Source organism: Lepidochelys olivacea, assembly GCF_965140295.1.
Source record: "Lepidochelys olivacea isolate rLepOli2 genome assembly, chromosome: 24".
In the NCBI taxonomy this organism is placed as follows: domain Eukaryota; kingdom Metazoa; phylum Chordata; order Testudines; family Cheloniidae; genus Lepidochelys; species Lepidochelys olivacea.
The window spans coordinates 6,337,605-6,344,849 of record NC_140434.1 but is presented as its reverse complement, the minus strand read 5'-3'; positions in this window follow the sequence as shown (position 1 = coordinate 6,344,849).

Here is a 7,245-nt window from a genome sequence, read left to right as displayed (position 1 = left end):
ATGAGAGATGATTAGGGGAGTGGCTGTGAAGGGCGTTGCAGAGGAAGACCAGAAGTTTGTGTCTGATGCAATGCAGCAGGGGTAGTCAGTGGAAGGATGCAGAGGGGTAGGGATCCAGCCAAAGGGACAAGCTGGGAAATTCTCTTAGACTTGTGGGGGCTGACGGACTCCACACTAACCGGAGCAAGACATAGGGCACTACTGGGCTAGGGAGGCCCCACCCCTTAGCAGCTGCAGGGCGTACTCCAGGTGGAGGGACCTTTTAAAAGGGCACTAGGAGCTGTGGGAAGAGCGGCTCAAAAGTGGAAATCCATATCCTCCCCCTCACCTCCACACACCTTTGTGAGCTGAAACCCCCAAGAGGCCCCGAAGAATGGGATGTGTCTCCCCCCGGCAGTCTAAGCATGCCCCCAACCGGAGGAACCACAGTCCGGTAGGAAGCAACCCAGGAGGCTGTTTAAACTAGGGTGGACCAAGGAGGGGACCGGACACTGCAACATCCCTTTAGAGCCCTGGGTTGGGACCCCGTGGAGTGGGAGGGCCTGGGTTCCTTTTTCCCTGCTCCCATTCCCCTCTGTCATGCCAGACCCCTGGGGAGAAGAAGGGACGCCCAGGAGGGACTGAGGTGGGACCATCTCCAGAATGAGCAGATGGTTGAGAACTGCCTGACCACTAGGCCAGCTGGCTAGCGCACTGACCCGCTACAGCAGCTGGGGAGCTGTGACTCAGGGGTTGGTGGGGGCGGCCCTGGGAACGTTTCGGGTTAGGAGGAAGGGGGTCGTCCTGACAGAATCACTGTTGCAGCCCTAATAGTTTGGAAGCAAAAATGAATGCTATAAAACCCTTCCTGTCGGAGCCCAGCACGCGAGGCCCAGGGCAGGGCGAGTTTATCCCGCTGCCGGTGCTACCAGGATTGCAGCAGCGCGGGTGTAGCTGTGGGCCTGGCTCTTCGGTCTCTCTGGGCCAGAGCCTGCTGTGCTGCTGTGGGGTGGGGGGCCTCAGTTCGTTTGCCTCGCTGGATACTGAACTCAACCTCAACAGCAATCATTAAAACCCTGCCCCTCTGGCCACTAGGTGTCACTGCCCAAAATAAAAATCCACAGGTGGGAAACAAGAGCCTGGCTCCTCATAGGCATTTGGGTGCCCAACTCCTAAAACTCGATGGGAGTTAGGCACCTAAATGCCTTGTAGGAGCGAGGCCGAGGCATCAGCCCAACACTGCTACCTTCCTGCTGGCTCCTCTCGCAGGAGCGACGGCTGGAGCAGCCTTGATCGAGTGCACCTGGGGCTAAACATCTGGCTGCACCCACTCATGGCAGGGGAGAAGGATCAGACCCGGCATACAATGAGCCCATCTGCTCCCGTGGGAGCCCTTGGCCCCTTCCTTAGCAGGACTGTGGGTGTACTTTGCAATGGTGTGGTTCACTCAGTGGGGCCTAGTGGGTAGAAAGTTGGCCTGGGCTCAGGAGACCTGGGTTCTATTCTGGGCTCTGCCACTGGTCTGCTGGGTAACCTTGGGCAAGCCACTGCCATGCTGCCTGCCTCAGTTTCTCCAGCTGGAAAAACGGGGTGATGTTACCGATCTCCTTTGTACAGGTCTTTGAGAGCTGCTGATGAAAAGAACTAGAGACTATTGTTAAGGGAGTTAGGCACTCAGCTCCCAATGGATGCCAATGGGAGTTGGGCACCTTGATACTTAGGATCCATTGAAAAGTCTAGCCTTGGATACTCTGTACCTTAGAAATACTTCTTATAACATATCTCCAGCTCTTATCTAGCACTGCACATCCATAGATCTCAAAGCACTTTACAAAGGAGGTCAGTATCATTATCCCCAGATTGCAGATGGGGAAACTGAGACACAAAGCAATGAAGTGACTTGCCCACGGTCAGCCAGCAGGCCTGTGGCACAGCCAGGAATAGAACCCAACTCTCCCGAGTCCCCCTCCTGTGCACTACCCTCTCACCCACACTGCCTATCGAGTGGCTGGGCCCACGTGACACCATGAAGTTCTTGACTGCAAGAGTGTGGTGTTTATGTTGCTGTGGATTGTGATGCCATCGCGGGCTATTCCACAAACCCAGCGCAGTCAGCCTTTTGGCTTTAATCACATGTCATATCACCTTAATATCTGCTCTGCCCTCTCTCTGGGGACCACGTTCTGCAATTGCTGCTGACCAGACTTCAGCCTGGTTATTTTTCATCCCTCACTGGGAGGATCGTAAGATGCCCTTTGCAGCTGCCTTGCTAGACCTATAGGAAAACAGCTGCTTAAAAGGTTAGAGGAGGGGACTGGGGGTCAGGACTCTTGACTGCATCTATTTCTGGCTTTGCCACTGACTCACTGTGTGATGGGGCTAAACCTCCACCTCTCTCTGCCTCAGTTTCCCCCCCTGCAATACAGGGATGACAACAGGAACCGATTCACAGTCATACCCCCTTTAAGGAACAGAGCAGAGCTACGAGGGGGGAAGTAATTATACACCTGCATCCAGCACCAGATGTGTCCATTGAAGAGCTAGCTATCAAGTTACACCTGAGCTAGCTCACGGCCTAATGGCCCGGCCTCCAGAGCCACAGGTTTATAGGCACTGAGCTGAGACGGAGTAGAGGTGCTTGGTGAGTGTGATTCTATCTATGCGTGGGTTTTGAAAGAGAGTATCTACCACTGATCCTTGGGACTGTGATTATACGGCTTGCCTTTTCTCCTCTGTGCTTTGGTTGTGTGTCATTAAGGGCTGTGTGGTTTCAGAGTAGCAGCCGTGTTAGTCTGTATTCGCAAAAAGAAAAGGAGGACTTGTGGCACCTTAGAGACTAACCAATTTATTAGAGCATAAGCTTTCGTGAGCTACAGCTCACTTCCTCAGATGCATATCGTGGAAACTGCAGCAGGCTTTATATATACACAGAGAATATGAAACAATACCTATTCCCACCCCACTGTCCTGCTGGTAATAGCTTATCTAAAGTGATTTCCAGCACAAATCCAGGTTTTCTCACCCTCCACCCCCCCACACAAATTCACTCTCCTGCTGGTGATAGCCCATCCAAAGTGACAACTCTTTACACAATGTGCATGACAATCAAGCTGGGCTATTTCCTGCATAAATCCAGGTTCTCACATCCCCCCCACCCCCATACACACACAAACTCACTCTCCTGCTGGTAATAGCTCATCCAAACTGACCACTCTTCAAGTTAAAATCCAAGTTAAACCAGAATATCTGGGGGGGGGGGGGGGGGGTAGGAAAAAACAAGAGGAAACAGGCTACCTTGCATAATGACTTAGCCACTCCAAGTCTCTATTTAAGCCTACATACACCATCACAGGGCCTAATAACATCAGCCACACTATCAGAGGCTCGTTCACCTGCACATCCACCAATGTGATATATGCCATCATGTGCCAGCAATGCCCCTCTGCCATGTACATTGGTCAAACTGGACAGTCTCTACGTAAAAGAATAAATGGACACAAATCAGATGTCAAGAATTGTAACATTCATAAACCAGTCGGAGAACACTTCAATCTCTCTGGTCACGCGATCACAGACATGAAGGTCGCTATCTTAAAACAAAAAAACTTCAAATCCAGACTCCAGCGAGAAACTGCTGAATTGGAATTCATTTGCAAATTGGATACTATTAATTTAGGCTTAAATAGAGACTTGGAGTGGCTAAGTCATTATGCAAGGTAGCCTGTTTCCTCTTGTTTTTTCCTACCCCCCCCCCCAGATGTTCTGGTTTAACTTGGATTTTAACTTGAAGAGTGGTCAGTTTGGATGAGCTATTACCAGCAGGAGAGTGAGTTTGTGTGTGTATGGGGGTGGGGGGGATGTGAGAACCTGGATTTATGCAGGAAATAGCCCAGCTTGATTGTCATGCACGTTGTGTAAAGAGTTGTCACTTTGGATGGGCTATCACCAGCAGGAGAGTGAATTTGTGTGGGGGGGTGGAGGGTGAGAAAACCTGGATTTGTGCTGGAAATCACTTTAGATAAGCTATTACCAGCAGGACAGTGGGGTGGGAATAGGTATTGTTTCATATTCTCTGTGTATATATAAAGCCTGCTGCAGTTTCCACGATATGCATCTGAGGAAGTGAGCTGTAGCTCACGAAAGCTTATGCTCTAATAAATTGGTTAGTCTCTAAGGTGCCACAAGTCCTCCTTTTCTTATTAAGGGCTGTGTGTACACAAACACGTTGTAGTATTTTAACTGGACTGGTATAGTTGAAGCAGTAGGATTCCCTACCCAGCCTGGGGATGCAGATACAGCAGTAAGTGCTTATGCTTGCACAGCTCATTGCTGTCTGGGAAGGGGAATAAGCTATATTGGTGTAACCATGTCCACTCCAGGGGTTGCACCGATTATAATTAACTATCCTCTGGGGAGAATATACCAGGGACCAAAGGGCTCCCTAATATAATCTATCAGGAAGAGGCAGAACAAGAACTAAGGGCTGAAAGTTAAAGCCAGACAAATTCAAATTAGGAATAAGGCACAAATCTTTAACCACTGGATCAAACTGCCAAAGGAAGCGGTAGATTCTCCATCTCTTGAGGGCTTCAGATCCAGGCTGGCTGCCTTTCTGGAAGTGACCCTTGAGTCAAAAAATGAGTGATTGGGTTCCATGCAGGGGTAGGTGGGTGAAATTCTCTGGCCTGCAGAGGTCAGACTAGATGATCCCATCTGGCTTTAGAATCCATGACTCGATGGTACATTTCCCTGTATCATTTCTCAACTGGCCGCCCTTTAATTCAATCTGCAGTACATCTCTGCCTGCGTGATGGGCTTTTCTTCCAAAGGCAGCGCTCTCTGACGATGCATCTTCCCTGATTTATATCTGCCCCAGAGCCCGGAAGAGAGGGATCTACTCACACGCTAGCTTGATCCCAGCAACTGACTGCCCATCAGCCAGGAGCCAGAGATAAACTTCAGTCACAATAAACATGGGCTAGATCTGCAGCCTAGAAAGTCTCCATGTCCCATTAGAGCAAGCACGCTAAGGAGATCTGGGTTCAATTCCAGGCTCTGCCACAGACCTTCTGCGTGGCCTGGAGAAAGTCACTTAGCCCTAGAATGGATCCTCTCCTATTCCCGCCCCCGCCTGGCATCTTTGATAATTCACTGTATCAGATCTGTGCTGCCCTAATCTTTAATATCTCTTATATCTAATATCACCTTGCAATGCAGGTGCTTAACCAGTCCTGCAGTCCCCCATAACAGCCGTGTTCCTCACAGCCGTGGCTGCTCTGCAGGGGCCCATCAAAGCGTCTGCTTCCTCTGTTTGTATTCTTCAGTTCTGAGAAGCCGAAATGCCATACAATGAAAGCTCTGAAAGGGCCCAGGCAGTAGGACAATTACAGCCTGTAATTTGGTGCCATTTACGGTACAGTTGGATTTAATTTCACAGCCTGCCACTCAGGGAGGTGGTTGTTAAGGCTACCAACAGACTTGGCAAAATGGGTGGAAAATGATTCTTTTCAAACAGATCCTAGCTGAAATGTTTTTTTCCCCTCCTGCCTCCAACCCCCCCGCCCCCCGCAATGGAAATAAATTCCTGTGCGAGATGAGTTTGTGTGTGTGTGTGTGTGTCTGTCTCAATTTGGTTCCCGGTGGCCATTGAACAATTGGTAACTAATGGAGAGGCTCTCTACTGAGGCTTCCCACAAAGGTGTCAGCCAAGGATTGAAATCCCCTCCCATCCCCGCAAGGGCAGGGTTGAGGCAGGCTGACCCAGTGAGCCTGTGTAGGGAGCCAGCCCCCTTGCTGCTCTGCCTGGCCCTGATCTCAGAATCCCCAAGGACCTTCAGGGCTGTCTGTCCCCCCTCCCCCTTAATCCAACTTTCATTATTATGTATATTCTGGTAGCCCCAAGAGAGATCAAGGCCTCACTGTGTTGCCTAGAGACAGTCCCTGCCCCAGAGCTTAACACTATTTAGACTCCTACTAACTCCCATTGATTTCCACTGGCACATTTGGAAAAAGCCGGCCCTCGAAATCTAAGTAGCAGATTTATTATCCCTGTTTTACAGATGGGGAGTCCAGGAGAGGCCAAGATGTTCCAGAGTGATCTCCTGGGTGCCCCATGTGAGGTGCCTTCAAAGGGTCTGATGCTCAGGAAGTGGTGAGGAGCCAGCATCTGGACCTCAGGGCTCCTTTAAAGCATCTGGTGTTAGACTCTCCCAAATGGCCAGTCACTTATTGAAACCTTGGGCTAAGTGACTTTCCCCAGGCCACATAGCAGGTCTGTGGCAGAGCCAGGAATTGAACCCGGATCTCCTTAGAGTGCTTGCTCATTGGGGCAGGGACCATTTCTTTGTACAGCGCCTAGCGCCGTGGGATCTTGAGCCAAGACGGACTTGTAGGTGCTCCTGTAATGCTCCTAATAGTCATAAAAATGTACAGCGCCCGGCATAATTGCACTTGATCCTTGACTGAGGCTCCTAGGTGACACAACCTTTAATAAACCTCCTGAGTCCCATTCCAGCATCTCCACATCCTTGAATGGCAACAGATCTATACGGACGGCCTGAGATCCTTGTTTAATCTCCAGCAAGACCGTGGTATTTACACAGCCACAAATAATAACGGATAGAAGAGCAATAAAATGCTGCTGCAGTTTCTGATGATAAAAGCTTCTCAGGGGAATCCCAGGATGAGTAATAAACGGCATATGGCATGAGCTGGGGCAGTGATTCCGTCTTTAATAGCCTTCGCCGCTGCTTAACTGCATCTTAAAAGTGGGCTGCGGGAGTGCGGACTTGCTGCGTCGCAGCTGTACACTTAGGGACTCGACAAGGGAGAAGGGGACTTGCTGGGTCTTCGCTCCATTTGTTGACGTGGCGCTCAGGATCGGGGAAGCTGTAGGCGTGACTAGCTGGCTCTGGTCAGAGTGTGCCTTCCCCCCCAGTTAGAGCCCGTTTCACCAGCGTAACTTTTGGCAACGCGGATTGTTTTGTTGTCTGGCACCACTGGGGGGTGGGCCACCTCTCCGTGTGTATGGACGCAGGGAGCAGGTAAGGAGGTGGCTGCGTGGGAAGGAGGGTTTCTGACAGTGCTAGCAATAGGACCCATGTGTCCTGAATTCCCCATCGCTGGATCAAACCACTCGACCGCATGCCCTTTCGGTCGGGAACAGAACCCAGCATTCCTGGCTCCCCATCCGTGGATCGGACCACTCGATCTGTCAGGGATAGAATGGAGCTGACTTGAAGGGAGAGAATCTCTTTATACCAACAT